The sequence below is a fragment of the Bos javanicus genome, chromosome 2, assembly GCF_032452875.1.
Source record: "Bos javanicus breed banteng chromosome 2, ARS-OSU_banteng_1.0, whole genome shotgun sequence".
NCBI lineage: Eukaryota > Metazoa > Chordata > Mammalia > Artiodactyla > Bovidae > Bos > Bos javanicus.
Genome location: NC_083869.1, coordinates 40,703,999 through 40,726,580, shown reverse-complemented (window position 1 = coordinate 40,726,580; position 22,582 = coordinate 40,703,999). Strand labels below are relative to the sequence as shown.

The 22,582-nt window shown below is 33.6% G+C and overlaps 1 long non-coding RNA gene across 1 annotated transcript; it reads left to right on the top strand.

The window, feature by feature from the left end:
- Positions 1-10,450: 10,450 nt before the first annotated feature.
- Positions 10,451-21,950, top strand: LOC133235552 (uncharacterized). The gene is made up of 3 exons (XR_009732590.1): positions 10,451-10,800; positions 20,741-20,800; positions 21,337-21,950. It is a non-coding gene; the product is annotated as an uncharacterized LOC133235552 (long non-coding RNA).
- The last annotated feature ends 632 nt before the right edge of the window (positions 21,951-22,582 follow it).

Genomic DNA, 22,582 nt, shown 5'->3' with positions numbered 1-22,582 from the left:
CTAAATCGTGTGTAGACTCATGTCCTTCACAGGTGTGATTGGTCTGCTGTGTGAGTGCTCATCAAAGTCTTAAAATATTCCAAAAACTTTGATTTCTTTTAACAAACCTAGAAATTTGTTTTGATCAAGAAGACAAGCTTCATTTAGTCTATAGGACCACAAAATATCAAAGCTCTTACTTCTAACTATGATGATACTAAAGCTTTGTGGTAATGCCATATTTATATAATTAGAAATAGTAAATTTATGCATTTTCATAAAAATTATTTTCTTGTATAATTTTAATCTCTAAAAAGATTGTAAAAGCTGATAAATTTGAAACATTATCTGATATCTTTCCAAAGAAGTTGTGGTGGAAGATTTCTGAAGAATTCTATTGGACTAGGTAATATTCCTAAAGTTTCCTCTAACTGGCCCTTATGGCATAAACACTGCCAGTCCAAAAAGCTCTGAGTAAGCACCAAAGTCGACTTGTAAGAGGAAAACATTATATTAATTCAATGGTATTATATTGAATTATATATATTATATATGTAATTATTATATTGAATTATATTGATTCAATGGTATTGAATCTTTTAGAGATTAATTCAATGGCATTGAATTTTTTTAGAGATTAAAATTATATAAGAAAGTAAATTTTTATGAAAATGTATAACTTACTATTTCTAACTATATAAATATGGTATCACAACAAAATTTCAGTATCACCATAGTTAGAAGAAAGAGCTTTGATATTTTGTGGTCCTAAAGACTACTTGTAGCTTGGCTTCTTGATCAAAACAAATTTCTAGGCTTCTTAAAAAAATAAAATTTCAAAATTTTCTGGAATTTTTTAATACTGATGAGTGCTCAGACATTAAAGGCCCCTTTAAATCCTTATGGTTTTTATACATAGCCTCCAGCAGAATTTATAGTAATAATAGGTGTTTTGTCTTATTTTAAGAATATCATACCATGCTCAGCACAATCTATACCATACTGAATTACATGACTTTTCTCCACTCAACGTAAGTATTGAAAACTTAGTTGAAGAGATGTAGTTCCAGGTAAACAAACTCAGGCATTCTACTGAGTATTTACCTGTGGATCTGGTTAAGTCACTTCATTTCCTGTCAAGGTTCCTTAACTATTAAGTGAACTAATGATATGCCACCTCTTTCAAGGGATTTTTTTGAGAGTTAATGAATATACAGTGAGCAATTTAAGGATCAAACATAGTGGGCAAAAGACTAAATTTTTATTATAGTGGATACTCACAGCCTTATGTAATCTGCCAGTCTAAACCATGTGCTGCTTTGGCACATGCTTACTGAAAATAGCAGACCAGTTTGTGAGCTGGCAAAATTTCAACATAGCAGATGGACATGCAATGAAATAACTAGCAAAGAGACCTTGTTTCAACATCAAATATGTTTCCGTAGGACCAGATTCCTGGGCAAAGTTGTTTTAGTGTTGAGGATGCAACTAATGTAATGTGGGATACCTCCTTTGCATTAAGTCTTTGCTAACTTTTTCCATCTCAAAAAGGAGTAATTTTAAGCATTCATCCATTTCAGACACTTGAAAAACTCACATTTGAAAGTCACAACGACTTGAATCCTTTTAGTGAAGAGTTTTTAAACACCAGTGAAGAATGAGGTTTATATCATACTTGGACTGTGCTTTTTTTTTTTTTTTTTAAGTAGAAGCTGCAGTTATCTTGCCCCTTAAGCAAAAAGGGGAGATTTATTGTCCACTCTGTCATGACACTCTTCACTCATAGTGTAGTAATCATATAGTGTCTCAAGGAATGATGTTATTGAGCTCTTAACTAAATTAGAATATTCCAGATATTTTTGACAATCTCCTTTGAAAAGCTATATATCCACAAGAAAAGCTAAAAAGAGTAGAAACTCATCAAGATTAACGGAAACCTCAAATAAGATATTGTAAAGGGCTGCCCTTCCTATTTTAGTGGTTACTATTATAATTATAAACAGAGAAATTTATGTGAAATCTATTCTGCAGGGCAAACACATACCTTAAAATTGATAGTGCAGTACATACATTAAGGAAATAAATTATTAAAGTTTCATAGAAAATTCTGAACTTACTTTGTTCTGTAAGCAAATTTTATTATAATGTTTGTTAAGGATATAAATTTGATTGTGATTCCTGGACGCATCATAAGCCCATAAGCATTACAAAGTTTTTTGAGAATTAAGAACAAAATCTAAACTAATGCATACACATGGCAAAAAGACAATCAGACAATGAAACATACAAGTTTTTCCTCTCATAGAAAACCCTTTTTGCCTTTCTGGATATGGTAAAACCACTTAATAGTTTTTATATTTGATCACGATCCTCTGATGTGTGTATGTTCTTAAATTTAAATGTTTGTGTATTTAAAATAATGTGTCATGGAACTCTGCATATGACACGTTCATATCTGTTTTAATAGCTTCATATTAATTATTACACAAAGGAACAAAAATTTATCTAAACAGTCCCTCATTAGTGGCCTTTTTAATACCTGATAAGGGTCTCATTACTGATTTTATTCTTAAATTTCTTGAAATTGTCACACGTTTATTCCCCCCGATGAACCCTAGTGTCATTTTGTCAAGTGCCCCCCAAGTAAAAAGACTGATGGAATTTTAATTGGTAAAGAATAGAATTTATGGATTTAATTTAGGGGCAATATACTTAACAAAGAACATTGTCTTTCTTACTGTTCATTCAAGACTATTATGATCTATAAGTTGTATAATATCTGACACACTAGATCATACTTATATAATGTTTTTATATAGATTCAGTACATATCTAGTTAGGTGTACTCAATTATTATTACCATCATTTATATTACTATTAGTGTTAATATAAAACAATAGATTTTTTTCTTTGCCTATATTTTAACTTCACATTGTATATAGAAAAGCTGCTTTCTAAATTAATGGGCAAAGTATTCACTTTACTGAATTATTTTACTGCTTGTTGACTAGAGTTTATTCTTTGGAGTTTTCTAGCTTACATAGTCATACCATCTGCAAAAAGTGTTAAATTTTATTCTCTTAGCAAACTTGTATACTACTTATTTCCTTCTCTTCTCTAATTGCTCTGGCTAGATTTTCCAGAATATTGTTCAATATACTGATAAAGTAAGCATTTGTTCCATTTGTAACACTTAAATAAAAAAGTGTGTAGTGCTAAGCTGCAGATATACATTGGCTTCTGGGTCTTATTAGTTATATCTCTATATTACTATGTCAGAAATTACCCATCTATTTCTAGGCTATTAGAGATTTTTATATGTTAATTTATGTGTGTTATTGAGGGGGTAGATTGCATGGTTTGTTCCTAGTAACATTGTCTCTCATTCTTTGCTTCATTTCCCACTCAATTGACTTTGGGATTGGACGCTGTAACTTACTTTTGACCAAAGATACATGGATGCAGTAGTTTAATGGGTTTGTGATTTCTTCACCCAACCCTACCTCTCAGTCCTATGCCATTAGAATAGAATGCTCAGGTTAATTCTTCAGACTGGATCCAGTTAGAGAACCCAGTCAGTCCTGCTCAACCTGGCTTAGCACAGCTCATTAGAGTTCAGTCATACAGCAACCCAGAGAACTCATGTAGCATGAGTGAGAAGCAAAAAATATTTAGTTGTTTTTATGTTGACATAATTTCAATATTTCTAAATGTCTTTGCTTTTATCTTAGTTAATATATTATTTTAGTATCTTTTTGGAAAGGGAATGACCTTTGCACACCTGAGATGAAACTCACCTGTCCACAGAATGGTGTTTAATACACAGAGCTTAACTTGGTCTGACAATATTTTCTTTTGGAATTTGGTATCATTTTAATATGTGAGATATATCTAAGGTTATTTTGGCTGGCTGGCTTTTTTGCCTTTGTCAAGTTTTGCTGACAGTGTTGTGATAGATTAAAAATTGAGGAAATTTGTTCTGAAAGTAATGCTTCAGATGAGCTTAAATACTATTTGAACTTGCTTGTTTGAAAAAAATTTACCAACTAAGCTATTCAGACCTTGTTTATTTTTTCATAGGGAGCTCTTTGACATTCTTTCATATCATCTTTGTTTACTGGTCTATTAAATGTTTATGTATATTTTCTTAAAAACTTCTATAATTAACTTAGAACTTCATGTATATGTGTATATCAAGTGTTTTATAAATTTAAAGCTCCCATGGTAATTCCAATGTGCAACTGGGGTAGAGGTATATTGCTCTGTATATTTCTATGCTGACTTGTATCTGTTTTCATATAAAAATTAAAAAGTAACTTGAGAAAGATCTTCCTTAACCATATTATTTAATGTACCTCCACATTGTGAGCCCTCAGTCTTAACCAATGTTGTATTTATTACCTGTTATTTTAGATCTTATCATTTTATCCAGTTATTTTTTGATTGTTTCTGCTAAGATGCTGTGTTATGCTATGCTAAGTCACTTCAGTTGTGTCCAACTCTTTGTGACCCTATGGACTGTAGCCTCCCAGACCCCTCTGTCCATGAGATTCTCCAGGCAAGAACACTGGAGTGGGTTGCCATTTCCTTCTCTGCTAATACATATCCTTCATGTAATTATAACTTCTGTGACCCAAATTCCTAGTACAATATCTAGAATTGAACTTATGAAACTTCAGTCTCTCTTTTCAAATTAGTAGACTTGATATAATCTGTTAATATTGTAACCCTCACATTTTTTTAGAATTTAAATAATATATATTCTCCTCCCATAATTCATATCATGGTATCACTTTGTTCCAGATGTCTCCTATACATAGTACATGCCGCTGCTAAGTTGCTTCAGTCGTGTCCGACTCTGTGCGATCTCATAGACAGCAGCCCACCAGGCTCCGCCGTCCCTGGGATTCTCCAGGCAAGAACACTGGAGTGGGTTGCCATTTCCTTCTCTGCTAATACATATCCTTCATAGTTGACTATATATTCTCCTCCCATAATTCATATCATGGTATCACTTTGTTCCACTACATAGTACATAGTTGACTATATTTCCACCCTTTCTTAAAGTTCAAAGATGGTATACATTTTTAGCTATTTTCTGTTTTTTGGTCTTGTTATTGTTTTATTGATTTTTATATCTGGTGATTTTCAAAATTATAGATTTGTAGATTTGTATTAGCTATGAATTAGGTGATTATAAATAAGAGATCACCCAGTTTTCTGAGTAGAGAAAAAGGAAATATAAGCATTGCAGAGTAGATCATAAACAAGCCAAGAACACTCTTCAAATCAAAGTTTAGGTTTTTAGAAATGTATTAGCCTCTCAGGTTATTTTTGATGAAATAATAGAAAGTATTTTTTGGATTATTAAGAACTGTAAGATGAAATATGTCTGACTTGCTTTTCATTGCAGAAGTGAGAAACAATGACCAAAGTTAAATAGGCTTTCCACTTCATTCTACAGTTATATGACCAGGAGTGAGGTTGGGTCAATAAGATAGAAGGTTGTGATTTATCTCAGGAATAGGATTGTTAGTCTGTGCCCACACAAGGTAGACTATTATCATATGGAGCTCCAAAAAAAGCCGTAAAATTATAAAGATTGTACTCTGAAGAAAATGGATGCTTGAGAAAAATAATCATCCTTTAATATGAGAACTGGGAAAAGAAGCTTAGCTTTCCCTACCTGATCTATTGTGGAGAAAAAAGAAAAATACAATTCCTGAGAATTTGAACATTGGCCTGTACATACATACATATATATATATATATATATATATATATATATATTTGAATATACTTTGAATTTCAAATTTTCTTTTTCCACATAATTTGACAATCTTCTAGTCAACAACTAGAGGTAAAATTTTATCTCACACCAGAGACAAATCTGCTGTATAAGACAGAATGAATATGAAAGCATTTTAGAGCAATGTTACTTATAGGGTGATCTGTGAACTGGTGCTGATTGGTAAACTATTTTCGACTCATCAGTGATGACAAAGTAAGTATAGAAACTGAAAGTGTTAGAAATAGTTATAGCAATTTTATGAAGTAAGTAATAAAAATGTGGTCTAATATTTTTTTAAAACCTAGTACTTACCTTTATATCTTCATTTATTTCGTCTTTTCAAACAATCCATTTTAATTGTATTTAGAAAAGTACAATCTATGATGGATTTTAAAACAAAAAAAATTTTGCTTCACTACTAATATTCTGAGAATCAAATATGCTTCATGCAAGATGGCAAATAATTTAAAAGAAAAGTCTATTTCACAATTGAAGTTACAAGGCACAGGGATAGAAAATACAATATGATTAAGAGTCTGTATGGCAAAAGCCACTACAATATTGCCTCCAATTAAAATAAATATATTAATTTAAAAAAATGAAAAAGAAAAAGCAGGATTAGACTTCAGATAATGTAATTAGTATGTTTAAAATGATTAAGTTGAAAAACACAGAATAAGAAATAACAATATAACATAAAGTATAATTTGATTCAATAAGAACTAGCTATAACTTTAAGAAATGAGAAAATAAATAAATAAAAACAGTGGAAAATTTAGCCATCACATTATATATCCTTAAACAAAGAATTAGTAAAATGAAAGATAATTAGAAAAAAAAAAACCTGTTTTGTTTATAGCATAGAGAGTAAAAGAGGTGAAATGCAAAGCATGAAGGACAGGTAATGAAAAGGCTAGATACAATGAATAGCCCTGTATAGAGTGCTCCAAAAGCAATTTCCCCAGCAATATTAACCTATGAATTCTCAGGAGTAAGATACGCAATAAATCCTAAACAGGATAATTAAAAACATTGTAGGAAAGTTTACCAAAAGTAGGGGAGATATTTTTAAATATAACCAAAGATTATAAATGGGATTACATATAAAAGAATGATACTTACAGTTATATATAACTTTTCCAGAACAACACAAAACAATAAACTGATGGAGAAAAATATATTTAAAACGTGGAGAGAAAATATTTGTCTAACTTCAATTCTAGTTTATTAAGTGCAGAGAAGAAAAGAGATATTTTTAGAAAGTGAGATAGAGGGAGAATAATGTTCTCTCAAATTTCCCAAAAGGGAAGGCTGAATGACATACATCAGAAATAAGAAATTAAGAGAAGAAAAGAATGAGATAAATAAAGTGAAGGTGAGCAATAAAAATTGATAAATAGGTGGGCAAATCTGAATAATCTCTGATAATACAAAATAATTTTTATTGTAAGAATGTTAACTATTTTTATTGGCTAATGAATACTGAATACAATGTAAATATAAACATCTTTTGGACTTGAGGGCTTAAAAATCGTGTTTTTTGTGAGAATGGAAGGAATAATTAGTATCATTAGATTGTGTCACATATATAGATTGAAAGTTTTATGATAAATATCAAAAGGAGAGAAATAAAATGATTAATCTCTGTAGTAGTACAACAAAATATGAAAATATGAAATTCAATTCATCAAATTAAAAGTCAGAAAAATAGTAGAAAAAGAAAGCAACTGACAGTAAATAGAAAAAAAAATTATATGGTGGAACTAAAGAAAAAGTCTTCAAGCATCACAAGTATAAATGGACTGAACTTTGTGTTTAGAACATATAATTTTAAAAAATAATAATCTTGCTTAATTTAAATCAAACTGATATACTTCCTATAATGTAAATGATCATTGGAATTACTCATAAATAATTTATGAAATAAATGATATAAATAAACATACTTACAAAACTAATATATACATCTAAAATGGATCTTTAAAGATAAAATACAAACAACATACCAGAAAAATATAACTCCTCTGATTTTTTGTTTCATTTAACATAGTTCTAAATATATACAAACATTATTTGGCATAATTATCAGGAGAAATCAATGTCCATCTTTATAGATTTTAATACACTTATTTCAGTAATTGACAGATTGAATAGAAAGTAATATTAGTTAAAATATATATTACTTGAAAAATTCAGTGAAGAAATGCATGTTCTTATGGACAGCGGTCATGTAGAAAACTTGATTTTTTTTTAAGCATACATTATCTGCTTATGAAAATTGAACACAGACTAGGACACAGAAGAAATCTTTACAACAACATAAAGGTCTAGGAGAGAAATCATTACATAGAACATGTTGTCTAATCTTGAAGGAACTAAGATAGGGATAAATAACAGAATCAACACTCATAACCTTTTTAAGAACATATTTCTGAATAACATGGTCACGTGAAAAACTGTAATGAAAATTAGAGAATACTTAGGATTGTACAATATTGAAAATGTTAAATGTATGGAATGTGGCTTAGGTGACAAAGAAAAATCCAAACTTTTTCAGCTTTCTATAAGAAAAAAAATAAAAAACTAGGTAGAATAGAGAGTTCCTTAAAATTATAACTTTTGAAAAGGGTCTTTCAAAGAGTAAATCTTTAATTTTAATAAAGTCTAATTCATTATTTTTTTTCTTTGATGGATCATCCTTTTGGTGTCTAGTCTCTTTAGCAAGCCCCAGGCCTCAAAAATGTTATGTTATATTCTGAAAATCCATATGTACATTTAAATCTGTGATTTATTTTGAGATTTTTTTTTAATGTGGTTTTGTTCTAGGTTAAATTTTTTGCCCATAGACTTTGAATTTTTCTACAACTAAGGTTTGAAAGGGCTTCCCTGGTGGCTCAGATGGTAAAGAACCCACCTGCAATGTGGGAGACCTGGATTCAGTCCCTGGGTTGGGAAGATCTCCTGGAGAAGGGAGCAGCCACCCACTCCAGTACTCTGTCCCAGAGAATTCCATGGACAGTATAGTCCATGGAGTCATAAAGAGTCAGACATGACTGAGCAACTTTTACTTTTCTGAAAGGTTTGAGAAGACTATCTCTCCTCCACTGAGTTGATTTTGCATTTTGTCAAATGTCATTTGTCCATTTTGTTTGGGGTGATTTCTAGGTTCTCTTTTCTGTCCCATTGACTTATACATCTATCTCTTTGCCAACAGTGTTGTTTACTGTAGCCATATAGTAATAAACGTTGAAATAAGGTAGAGCAATTACTTCCTCTTACTCTTCTGTTTCAAAATTCTTCTAACAATTCTAATTCCTTTACTTTGCCTTATAAATTTTAGAATGCATTGGTGTGTGCTAAATCACTACACTTGTGTCTGACTCTTGTGACTCTATGGACCTTGGCCTGCCAGGCTCCTCTGTCCATGGAATTCTCCAGGCAAGAATACTGGAGTGGGTGGCCATGTCCTTCTCCAGGGGATCTTCTTGACCCAGGGATATCAAACCTGTCTCTTAAGTCTCCTGCAATAGGAAGCGGGTTCTTTACCACTAGCACCAACTAGGAAGCCCCAAAGTTTAGAATAATCTTATCTATATCTATAAAATATCTTGCTGGGATTTTAAAAGAATTGTGTTAAACTTTTATACGACTATTCATATAATTGATCATTTTATTTTAGTTTTTGAATTTGTGAACACAGAATGTCCCTCCATTTATTTAGATTTTCTTTGATATATTTTATACTTATACTTTTCAACATATAGATATTGTAAATGTTTTGTTACAGATTTGTAGCTCTGTGTTCCATAATTTTAGAGCTATCATAAATTTTATATTCAAACACTTATCTATAATCCTTTTCTGTAGATTTATTGAGATTTTCTATGTAGATAGTCACATCCACATGAATCAGAGAGTTTTATTTCTTCGTTTCCAATTTGTATGTATTTTATATCGTTTTGTTGTTGTTTGTTTGTTTGTTTCGTTTACTAGATCTTCCAGTTAGATATTGGATAGCACTGCTGAGAGTGGATATCCTTGTCCTACCCTCATCTTAGGGAGAAAGCATTCAGTCGTTCACCGTTAAATATGACATTAGTTGTAGGATTTCTTTTTCTTGATTTTTCTTATCATATTAAAGAAGTTCCCTTGTATTTCTTGTTTGCTAAGGAGTTTATCATGAATCAGTGTGGTATTGAATTTTGTGAAATGCATTTCTGCGTCAGTTGTTATGATCATGTGGATTATAATGGATTAAATTGATTAATTTTGAATATTGAATGTTATACTTCCTGGGATAAAATCCAATAAACCATGAAGCATTGCATTTTTAATTGTTATAATTTATTTGGTGGTAACACTGCAGAAGATTTTTGTGTCTATTTTCATGAGAGTTAGAGATATGTCATTTTATTTGTACTTTCTTCACCTGATTTTTGACTCAGGATAATTCTGCCCTTATAAAACTAGGTAAGAAATTTTCCTTCTTATTTTGTTTTATGGAAGATATTATACAAAATCAATTTTATTTGTTTTTTAAGTGTTAGAATTTTGTTTGGAGAAAGAAATGGCAACCCACTTCCGTATTCTTGCCTGGAATTCCCATGGACAGAGGAGACTGGCAGGCTACACTCTACAGTCCATGGATCACAAAGAGCCAGACATGGCTTAGCAACTGAATAGAACAGAACAGAACAGAATTCAGCAGTGGGATATTTGGGTTTGCATATTTCTTTATTGGAATGTTTTTTAACTACAGATTCAGTTACATTTTTAGAATAGTATAGGATAGTTCAGAGTATCAATTTCATCTTATGTGATTTGCTAGTTTGAGCTTTTTAAGGGGTTGTTTCATTTTTTCTAAGTTTAAGTTTATATAGCAACAGAAGACAGGGTTGCCTTCTTTCGTGTACAGCTGTGGATACTGCTTATAAAAGGGACTACTCTAATACAGTGTACATTGTATCCCCCAGAGGATTCAGCCACCAACAGCATAGGCACCATGATTCACCATCTTCCCACTGCAGCAGGTGAGAGCACTATTAAGGAAAGCTTCAAACTCATATCACAGTCTTGGCTTTTTATTTTGATTTTATTTTTACTCACTCCCCTAAAACAGTGCATCAGGGAATCAGTCCACAGATGACATCCTTGCTTTTTAAAAATAAGAATAATAATAATTAGCCTATTAATATTTTAAATTTCTTTTCTACAATATTGGGATTTATTGGGCTTTGAAGTTAGAACCTTCCTTCAATTTTATATAGAAAAATGTAGTCTATGTATTTCTTGTAAATAAAAGCCCATCATTAAAAAATAATTCTCTCTTTAACAGTACTCTGTTGCTACCTTTATTAAAGTAAAATTTAAAAGAGGTTGTAATTATTTTGTATTTCTGTTCCAATAGTAGACTATGAACACTTTGAGGTCAGGGACTGTATATTAGAAAATCTTAGTGTCTTACATAATATTCACTCTCCTCTTCTTTATTAACAAAATTCCAATTTATTTTGAAGTGGATATGTACCAGCAAAGAATACATGTCCCACTTCCTTTGCAAGCAGAAATAGACATTTGACACAATTTTGGTGAGTAAGATATAAACACAATCTATTGGATATGGTTTTTGGGAAGGTTCTTTATTGGAGATGACCCAGTTGATGTGCATACCTTTTGCTTTTCATCTTTCTTCTTCCTGTCTGGAATGTTGAGCTCTAGCATCAGGCACTCTATCACTCTGCATGCTAGTGGGAGGTAAAGATTATCATTCCTACGGTATGAAGTAAAATCACTATCTTCTAGTATGACTGTGCCAATCAGGTCATATACTCACACCTGAATCAAGATAAAATGTCTATACACTATTAAGACATAATTTATGTAAAGCAAATTTCCTGGAACAGTGACTCTAGGGAAATGAATTTATCTTAATTGGCTTAGTCTAAGAAACAAGTAACTGTGGACCTGGAACTAATTTCTTCAAGACTAAATGGCTGGTATATAATAAGGAAGCAACAAATAGGATGTTTCAGAAGTCACTTAAAATATGGATCCTATTGCCCACATTTCCAGTTATCCAACAAACATATAAATCCTTTCCCTCATTTCACATTTCAATCAACTCACTCTATAGGAAGGTATTCTTGCCACCTCTTCTTAATATCTCCTGCTTCTGTTAGATCCATACCGTTTCTGTCCTTTATCGAGCCCATCTTTGCATGAAATGTTCCTTTGGTATCTCTAATTTTCTTGAAGAGATCTCTAGTCTTTCCCATTCTGTTGTTCTCCTCTATTTCTTTGCATTGATCACTGAGGAAGGCTTTCTTATCTCTCCTTGCTATCTTTGGAACTCTGCATTCAGATGCTTATGTCTTTCCTTTTCTCCTTTGCTTTCCGCTTCTCTTCTTTTCACAGCTATTTGTAAGGCCTCCTCAGACAGCCATTTTGCTTTTTTTGCATTTCTTTTCCTTGGGGATGATCTTGATCCCTGTCTCCTGTACAATGTCATGAACTTCCGTCCATAGTTCATCAGGCACTCTATCAGAACTAGTCCCTTAAATCCATTTCTCACTTCCACTGTATAATCATAAGGAATATGATTTAGGTCATAGCTGCAGGGTCTAGTGGTTTTCCCTACTTTCTTCACTTTAAGTCTGAATTGGCAATAAGGAGTTCATGATCTGAGCCACAGTCAGCTCCTGGTCTTGGTTTTGCTGACTGTATAGAGCTTCTCCATCTTTGGCTGCAAAGAATATAATCAATCTGATTTCGGTGTTGACCATCTGGTGATGTCCATGTGTAGAGTCTTCTCTTGTGTTGTTGGAAGAGGGTCTTTGCTATGACCAGTGCGTTCTCTTGGCAAAACTCTATTAGCCTTTGCCCTGCTTCATTCCATAATCTAAGGCCAGATTTGCCTGTTATTCCAGGTGTTTCTTGACTTCCTACTTTTGCATTCCAGTCCCCTATAATGAAAAGGACATCTTTTTTGGGTGTTAGTTCTAAAAGGTCTTGTAGGTCTTCATAGAACCATCCAACTTCAGCTTCTTCAGCATTACTGGTCAGGATATAGACTTGGATTACCATGATATTGAATTGTTTGCCTTGGAAATGAACAGAAATCATTCTGTCATTTTTGAGATTGCATCCAAGTACTGCATTTTGTACTCTTTTGTTAACCATGATGGCTACTCCATTTCTCCTAAGGGATTCCTGCCCACTGTAGTAGATATAATGGTCATCTGAGTTAAATTCACCCATTCCAGTCCATTTTAGTTAGCTGATTCCTAGAATGTCGATGTTCACTCTTGCCATCTCCTGTTTGACCACTTCAAATTGGCCTTGATTCATGGGCCTAACATTCCAGGTTCCTATGCAATATTGCTCTTTACAGCACTGGACCTTGCTTCTTTCACCAGTCACATCCACAACTGGGTATTGTTTTTGCTTTGGCTCCATCCCTTCATTCTTTTTGGAGTTATTTGTCCACTGATCTCCAGTAACATATTAGGCACTTACCAACCTGGGGAGTTCCTCTTTCAGGATCCTAGCATTTTGCCTTTTCCTACTGTTCATGGGGTTCTCAAGGCAAGAATACTGAAGTGGTTTGCCATTCCCTTCTCCAGTGGACCACATTCTGTCAGACCGTTCCACCATGACCTGTCCATCTTCAGTGGCCTCACATGGCATGGCTTAGTTTCACTGAGTTAGACAAGGCTCTGGTCCATGTGATCAGATTGGCTAGTTTTCTGTGATTATGGTTTCAGTGTGTATGCCCTTTGATGCCCTCTCACAACACCTACCATCTTACTTGGGTTTCTCTTACCTTGGACGTGGTGTATCTCTTCATGGCTGCTCCAGCAAAGTGCAGCTGCAGCTCTTTACCTTGGAGGAGGTCACCCCTCCTGACCTTGAAAGTGGAGTATGTCCTCTTGGCCCCCACAGCCACTGCTACTTGGATGTGGGGTTGCTCCTCTCTGCCGCCGCCCCTGACCTCAGGCGTGGGGTAGCTCCTCTCAGCCATGCTTCTGCGCGGTCCGTCACAGCCGGAGCCCTTCTGCGTGGTCCGTCACAGCCATTTCATGCAAAGCTGGGCTTGATAAAGGACAGAGATGATATGGACCTAACAGAAGCAGAAGATATTAAGAAGAGGTGGCAAGAATACACAGAAGAACTGTACAAAAAGGATCTTCATGACCCAGATAATCACGATGATGTGATCACTCACCTAGAGCCAGACATCCTGGAATGTGAAGTCAAGTGGGCCTTGCATGACTACAAACAAAGCTAGTGGAGGTGATGGAATCCCAGTTGAGCTATTTCAAATCCTAAAAGATGATGCTGTGAAAGTGCTGCACGCGATATGCCAGCAAGTTTGGAAAACTCAGCAGTGGCCACAGGACTGAAAAAGGTCACTTTTCATTCCAATCCCAAAGAAAGGCAATGCCAAAGAATGCTCAAACTACTGTACAATTGCACTCATCTCACACGCTAGTAAAGTAATGCTCAAAATTCACCAAGCCAGGCTTCAGCAATATGTGACCCGTAAACTTCCTGGTGTTCAAGCTGGTTTTAGAAAAGGCAGAGGAACCAGAGATCAAATTGCCAACATCCACTGGATCATGGAAAAAGCAAAAGAGTTCCAGAAAAACATCTATTTCTGTTTTATTGACTATGCCAAAGGCTTTGACTCTGTGGATCACAATAAACTGTGGAAAATTCTGAAAGAGATGGGAATACCAGACCACCTGACCTGCTTCTTGAGAAACCTATATGCAGATCAGGAAGCAACAATTAGAACTGGGCATGGAACAACAGACTGGTTCCAAATAGGAAAAGTAGTACGTCAAGGCTGTATATTGTCACCCTGCTTATTTAACATGTGCAGAGTACATCATGAGAAACGCTGGGCTGGAGGGAGTACAAGCTGGAATCAAGATTGCCAGGAGAAATGTCAATAACCTCAGATATGCAGATGACACCACTCTTATGGCAGAAAGTGAAGAGGAACTAAAAAGCCTCTTGTTGAAAGTGAAAGAAAAGAGTGAAAAAGTTGGCTTAAAGCTCAACATTCAGAAAATGAAGATCATGGCATCTGGTCCCATCACTTCATGGGAAATAGATGGGGAAACAGTGAAAACAGTGTCAGACTTTATTTTTGGGGGCTCCAAAATTACTGCAGATGGTGATTGCAGCCATGAAATTAAAAGACTCTTACTCCTTGGAAAGAAAGTTATGATCCACCTAGATAACATATTCAAAAGCAGAGACATTACTTTGCCAACAAAGATCTGTCTAGTCAAGGCTATGGTTTTTCCTGTGGTCATGTATGGATGTGAGAGTTGGACTTGAAGAAAGCTGAGCATCAAAGAATTGATGCTTTTGAACTGTGGTGTTGGAGAAAACTCTTGAGAGTCCCTTGGACTGCAAGGAAATCCAACCTGTCCATTCTAAAGGAGATCAGTCATTGCTCATTGGAAGGACTGATGCTGAAGCTGAAACTCCAGTACTTTGGCCACCTCACGTGAAGAGTTGACTCACTGGAAAAGACCCTGATTCTGGGAGGGATTGGGGGCAGGAGGAGAAGAGGACAACAGAGGATGAGATGGCTGGATGGCATCACTAACTTGATGGACTTGAGTCTGAGTGAACTCCGGGAGTTGGTGATGGACAGGGAGGCCCGGCGTGCTGCCGTTCATGGGGTCGCAAAGAGTTGGACACGACTGAGCGACTGAACTGAACTGAACTGATAGGAAAGTCATCTAAGCTACCCTTCCTCTAATACACTTCATGTCATCCTTAAAGAATACTCTTCAGAATCACTTTTCCCACAATGCTTTCCCTGGCCTCCTCTTTCCCATTCCACGTTTGTCGTGCTCTGTGCTTTTAACTTATTTTTTGCCTACTGTGATCACTTCACATGTCATGTGATATGACAACAATCATATAATTTGTCTATTTACTCAACTAAAAGATCTATCTTCTTGCTGTACCATCCTTGTATACAGTAATTGTGAATTCAACATTTAGACTATATTGGATATTCAGTAATTATTTGTTGAACTGTAGTTCAATTGTGATTCTATTTTAGTTCATGTTTTCTTTTTTTTAATTTTTTGAATATAAATTTATTTATTGTAATTGGAGGCTAATTACTTCACCATATTGTAGTGGTTTTGCCATACATTAACATTAATGTGCCACAGGTGTACATGTATTCCCCATGCTGAACCCCTTTTCCCCTCCCTCCCCAACCCATCCCATCCCTCTGGGTTATCCCAGTGCACCAGCCCCGAGCTCCCTGTCTCATGCATTGAACCTGGACTGGCAATCTGTTTCACATATGATAATATACATGTTTCAGTGCCATTCTTCCAAATCATCCCACCCTCACCCTTTCCCACAGAATCCAAAAGACTGTTCTATACATCTGTGACTCTTTTACTGTCTTGCATATAGGGTCATTGCTACCATCTTTCTAAATTCCATATATATGTGTTAGTATACTGTATTGGTGTTTTTCTTTCTGGCTTACTTCACTCTATATAATAGGCTCCAGTTTCATCCACCTCATTAGAACTGATTCAAATGTATTCTTTTTAATGGCTGAGTAATATTCCATTGTGTATATGTACCATGTTTCCTTTAAGCCTATATATTTTTAGAATGTCAAGAAAAGGAGTGAAGACTAAAACCAGCTATCTAAAGTTTCAAGCAGTTTTCTGTCCTTGTAAACTTTAATAACTACAGCATTGCGGTAATAAGTTAATTGCTGTAAGCTTAGAATGGCCATATATTTCCTAAAGAAATTTAAAATATAGCCATGACCTGAAAAATAACATGGAGAAGTGTTAAGCTAAAAAAGTTCAATTATTAACATATCTCTTCGCTTAAGTGTGTGTGTGTACCTCTCCCTTTATTTTTTCTCTATCTCACACACAACACACACACATGCTCTCCGAAATTTCAGCATTTATTTCCTTAGAATGATTGGTTAAGTTGTGTTGATGCTACACAAATCTGGTTATGAGATACAGTAGCAGCATGGCACCGTAACTGCACTTATTTTAAGTGTTTTCCAATTCTATCATTTTTCTTCTTAAAAAGTAGTTCCCATAATTATGTCATTAAAAAATAGCAGTGGATTTAAGGCATAGCAATATATAATTCTTAGGATTTTTAAATAAAAAAGAATACATTGAAAAATTGAAACCTTTTTTTTTTCCTGAAAATAGGGCATGTTATTCTCTAATTAAAAGTCATAATTTTAAGGGAATGGGGAAACATTCAATTTAGAAAGATACGAGCATAATGATGAACTAACTTCTATCAAAACAAAAAATCAAACAAACATATAGATACCATACACACCCAGTTGATTTTTAAACAGGAACAATAAACATAAATGTGTATTTTAAATTCTGTCTATACATCTCTCTCTTAGACTATAAATCTGTCCAGGTTAAATGAAAATGTTCCCAATTGAAGTGTACCATTATCCATTCTATCCTTTATCAGCTTCACATGTACAGTTCTAAGGTAAACATACAATCATACACTTGGAAATTTTGATTTTGAATCTTGACTGCACATTTCCAAAGGTATAACATCTTAATCAAATTTAAAAATAAAACACCCCAGTGCTGAGCTTGGTTGTAAACCTAAAATTATATAACATACATGTTTTTATGCTTTGTCAATTACATTTGAAATAGGGGACTGTTTGTTTCAGCCCTTCTAAAAATGAGACGAGGATGAGAAAACAACCTATTTCCTTATTAGGTTCAGAAGTCAAAGGACTCAGCCAGGAGCCGCAGGCTTCAAGAGCATAGAAGATTAAGACATATATTGGATTCATGATGGAGGGCAGAAAGTTCATTTTCAAAATAAAACAGAATTTTATTCATATTCCTTTTAAAATTCAGATTGCCATTTGCCAGCTGACCTGTGACACAGCAGCGGTGTATTACATTTTCAATGAGCAGTCTGTCTGAGCTGCTAGTGGAAGAAACTGCTTCCTGGTTTCTCGGTTTTTATTTTTTTAAGTAAGATATTGTTGTCAGAATTTTAGATAGTGCAAATAGGGGCAAGGTAACATATTTATTTTTAATAAGGAGAAGATGTAGAATAGTATAGTCATCAGTATTATGCATGGAATAATCCGGTAAAAAAAAAAAAATCACAGCAGCTCAGGTAAAATGTGTATATGGGACTGTCAAAGACGGGGACGCAAGCATCTCAATGAGAAATAAGGGCAGGCCAAAAAATGAATCTTTATTTAAAAAATAAATACATGTGAATGCCTTTTTAAACAAGTTTTGGTAGAGTGCAAGACAAGCCAAGGTTTTCTATAGTCAGGGACTAGATTTATCCAGCTCACCATCTGTCAAAATTATATTATAGACGACACATATGCATAGATACAAGACCACTGATTTTCATATATATTAAAACCTGAAACTACTGCAGGATATGAAAACCTAAAAACTGTTAAGCCAAAAGGCTTACATCTAGAACTTTTTTTTCTCACCACATTGTTTTAATTCTATTCTCTTCCAGACCACATTCAGGAGAAATGGACATATAGTCAATGGAAATACATAAAAATTAAATTTTATTTAGGAAATGCCAAAATATAAACTTTAGAAAATGTAAAAATAAGAGAAAGGATGCACCCCTCCTTTATTTGTGGGGCTACTTTTGTGGGTGAATATATGCAGTTTAATATCTTCCACTGTAGGAAAGAGATTCTAAGATCAAGTTGAGGACAATTTAATGTCAGATAAATTAAGTGATGCCTGCAAAAGTAGAAAACTAGCAATAATGATGAGGCATATTATTAGTTAAGTTAACCTGAACCAGAGCAGAGCTGTCCATGTGTCACCCTTGAGCATAGCTTTGTGATATATTACTACTGTGTGTTATTTTTGTTCACCTCTCAAAATGAGAAACAAAGGGGAACATGAACACCAGTTGATTGATTTGGCACCATACTTTTCAAGTGGAATGAGGGAAACAGAGCTCTTAAACTCATCCTTACTTTGAGCAAATCATGTTTACGCATTTTTTTTTTCATATATTGAGTAGAAAGCATGTTTACCTGATAACAAGCATTGGCTTTAAGCCATTTGCTACATTTAAATAAATGATTAGTTTGTACATCTCTGAAACCTTTTTTTTTTTTTTGATGTCCCTATTGATGATGTTGTGAAATCATATCCTACCATAACTGTTTGGACAACAAAGAAAAAAATACAACTTCTCACTGAACCAGATAGTTATCTCTTCTTATCAATAACAAAAACTTTCCATGTTATACAAATTAGTATAAATACTCATTTTTATTAAATAAGTATTTTCAGGTAAATACCTTGATAATTTGTTACATTTTGTGAACGATACCAGAAGTAAATTGAATGATAATGGATTTCACTTTAAGAACAGCTATTCTAAAAACAAATAATTTCTATTACATTATAATTTAAAACTCATGATAGAAAGGAAAAGAAAACTAGATATATTTTTTACCACTTCCCAAATGTTTACACACTTATTGCAATTATGATCCACGAGTTCTCAATGCCCATCCAACTTCTTAATGGACGTTCTCCAAATAAAAATTCATATCATTTTCTTTTTTGTAATTTTAATTTAAATTAGATAAACACATTGTCTTTCCATGAAATAGTTAAATACCCATGATTTAAAATATCATTTTGTGTGTGTGGTTTTGTAGTCAATGAGAAAACTGAAGAAATGATTTTATTGTAAGCTTTGTTTAATTATTAAAACACATTTCAAAGTGCACATAATCTCCATAATATTCAAAACAAAAGGACATTTTTTTGATTCTTCTAAAAAATAGGAAGGAAGAGAGAAAAGGCAGAGATAAAAAAGGAAGGAAGGGGGAAAAGAAGGAAAGTTGTAAATAAATGAGGAAAAGAGAATCCTTAAAGTCTAAATTCAATAGAACTACTTTGGGATAATATGATTTGCTTGTGCTATATGTCAGATTACACACTCTTTCCTCACATACATTAAACACTATCAAAAGCCTGCCAATCCTGATACTCTGGCTTTGTCTATGACATCTATTAGTCCAGCTTGCCTAGACTTAGTGCTGTTGAACAGATTTTGTTACATAGCACAGAAAATGACTGTCAAAAGTGATGAAATTAGTATCTTTTGAGCTATAATATGGTTGGCATATGTTGCTAGGAATATTTTCCAGTAGCTCACACACAAGCACCAAACAAAATTTTGAGTTTCTTCCCATTGACTAGCAATAACTTGGTTTATTTTAAATTATGAAAAGGAAAATTTTTGAGCCAGCAACTTAGCCAAACGACCCCCAGACAGAAAAGAGGCACCAAATTTAGCAATACAATGGGATTGAGATGGCTTCTTCACTGAGCTAATTCTCCCAGAATCCACTGTTCATCTCATCACTCCTTATAAAATACAGAATCCTTAATTGGTCTGTGCTTCTCCAACATGTTTTTAATGAAAACGCAGCACATAACTCTTAGTTTGTTGGCTGCCAGAGCCCAATTTACAAAAGTGGGAGTGCGAGATAAGAAAAGAGTACATCTGCAGAGCAGGCTGTGCAATGAATCACACGGTGCCAGAGTTGAGTAGAATATAATTGAGTCCAACATCTCTGAGCACTTTCACCATAATTAATGATAATCTGTAACAGAGGAATCTGAGATTCCAGTTCAGAGAACTGTTTAATTAGGCCAAGTAATGAAAGCAGAAGCAGTACAAGAATATGGCCTGTCTCATGATTAATGATTCATGCTACTGAACACAAAAGTGCCGCACCGTTAACTCTAACGGATGCTGCATCTCTCTGGCATTTACAAAATAGTGAAATGCATGCATTTTTGTATCTTAAAGATGTAACTGGCAGTATCCTTTTCTGAGTTATTTACATGATAAATATGGTTCCAAAGGTAACTGTCTTCTTCACAGGTTCTTTGCCGTGGGGTAGTTTAAGATAAATATGGTATCCATCTCTACATCAGTATTTAGGTAAGTGTTCTTCCATCACAGAATAATTAACACTTTCCCTTTCCAAGGTAGTAAAACATTATTTTCCATCTCACTTTTTTGTGGTTTTAAAGCATGTATTTTATTAACCAAATCATACATTTTAATATTTACATATACACCTCACTCATTAACAGCACAATAAAGAAAAAAATAGGATCAAGATAAAATATAAGATACAGAAAAAAATAAAACATGGTTTTCAGTTATTGTTTTAAGGGGCTAGAGTATAAAATGTCCTCTCAACGTACAGCAATTTAACACTGGGATTGCCCTGTGAGTATAGGGGACAAGATTAAATTAAAAAATAAAAAAATGGTTTGCCTGAGGCTTTGATTCACAAGCCAGCAAATTATATAGGTTTTATGTAACTACTTATTCTGTTTCTTAATAAAATAAGGAATAATACTTCTTAGAAGAATTGTAGAAGTGTATCATATATGTTCAAGCTCTATGATAAGACAACTTCCATAATAAACCATGCATACTCTCATTTCAAAAAAATTTGGTCTCTTTAGGTAACTGCTGCAGAAGCTACTGTGATTCAGCACCTACTGAGATTTAGACTAACTCAGAGGACACCTTATCTGTCATATGGTTTCAGAGAAAATATTCCTAGATTCTCTGTTCTCCTCACTCTGCCTTCCAATACTTGTGGAAACTTAGTTAATCACAACAGTACAACTCAAACTTGACATCCAGATATATCTTGTTGGCCCAAATAGAATATGTGACCTCACAGGCAGTGGAATTCCAGCGTTGCCAATAAGCTTGGATTCCTGTAAACCTGGAATAACTAGCAGAAATGTGAAATTGCAGTGATTATTTTCAAGTAGGTTAAAACAAAATCTTGTTTTATAGATTTTTCACTCAATCTAAAGAGAAATTTATATTCCAGGAATGTCTTGAAGAAAATTAGTAATATAATACATGAAAATGGAACAATTATTATCAGGTGTTAAAGAGCTGTATTCTAAAATTTTACACATACATATTGAATTCTTAAATCTTAGGTCAAATAAATTTCTCTTTGCTACCTCTGTAAATATCTGGGTGGACATTATCTATACATGAAATGGTCAATTTCTCCTATTCTTGTAGTTTATATATTCATCATATATAAGAAATAACTATTTTCTCTCAAGCAAAATAATATATTTACTAAAATTATTCTAAAGGGATTTGCACATATTGCTTAGTTTAATAAGTTTTATATATTAAAATTATTTGCAAATCAACTGTTACTGGTATATGGATTATAGAAGATAAAAAGAAAAAGTAGGCTTCATGATGTGAGATATTCTCAAAGGAAGAAACCATCTACCAATTATTTTATACAACATAAAAATAGCTGATGTTATGGCAAAACCAATACAATATTGTAAAATAATTAGCCTCCAATTAAATAAATTTATATTTTAAAAAATAGCCAATGTTTTAAAGTGATTTCTATGTGCCAGACACTGATCTTCACAATTTCATATATTATTTGTTCTTTGCAACAAATAACCTAATGAAAGAGTTACTGTAATTATGCAAATATGAAACACAAGAAAAAAGTTTGCTTGAACAATGACTTGGTTAAGATCAGTTTATCAGCATATTACAGAAAAAAAATTACCAATACCATAACAAAATTACATTTATATTTATCATATATGAAGACCAGAGCTGCTATGATAACTTCAAAGTGCCATCAGGAAGTCAGAATTCTCTTTATGCTCTGCCTTACTCAAGCAGATCACCACAAAATCAGAGAGAGCT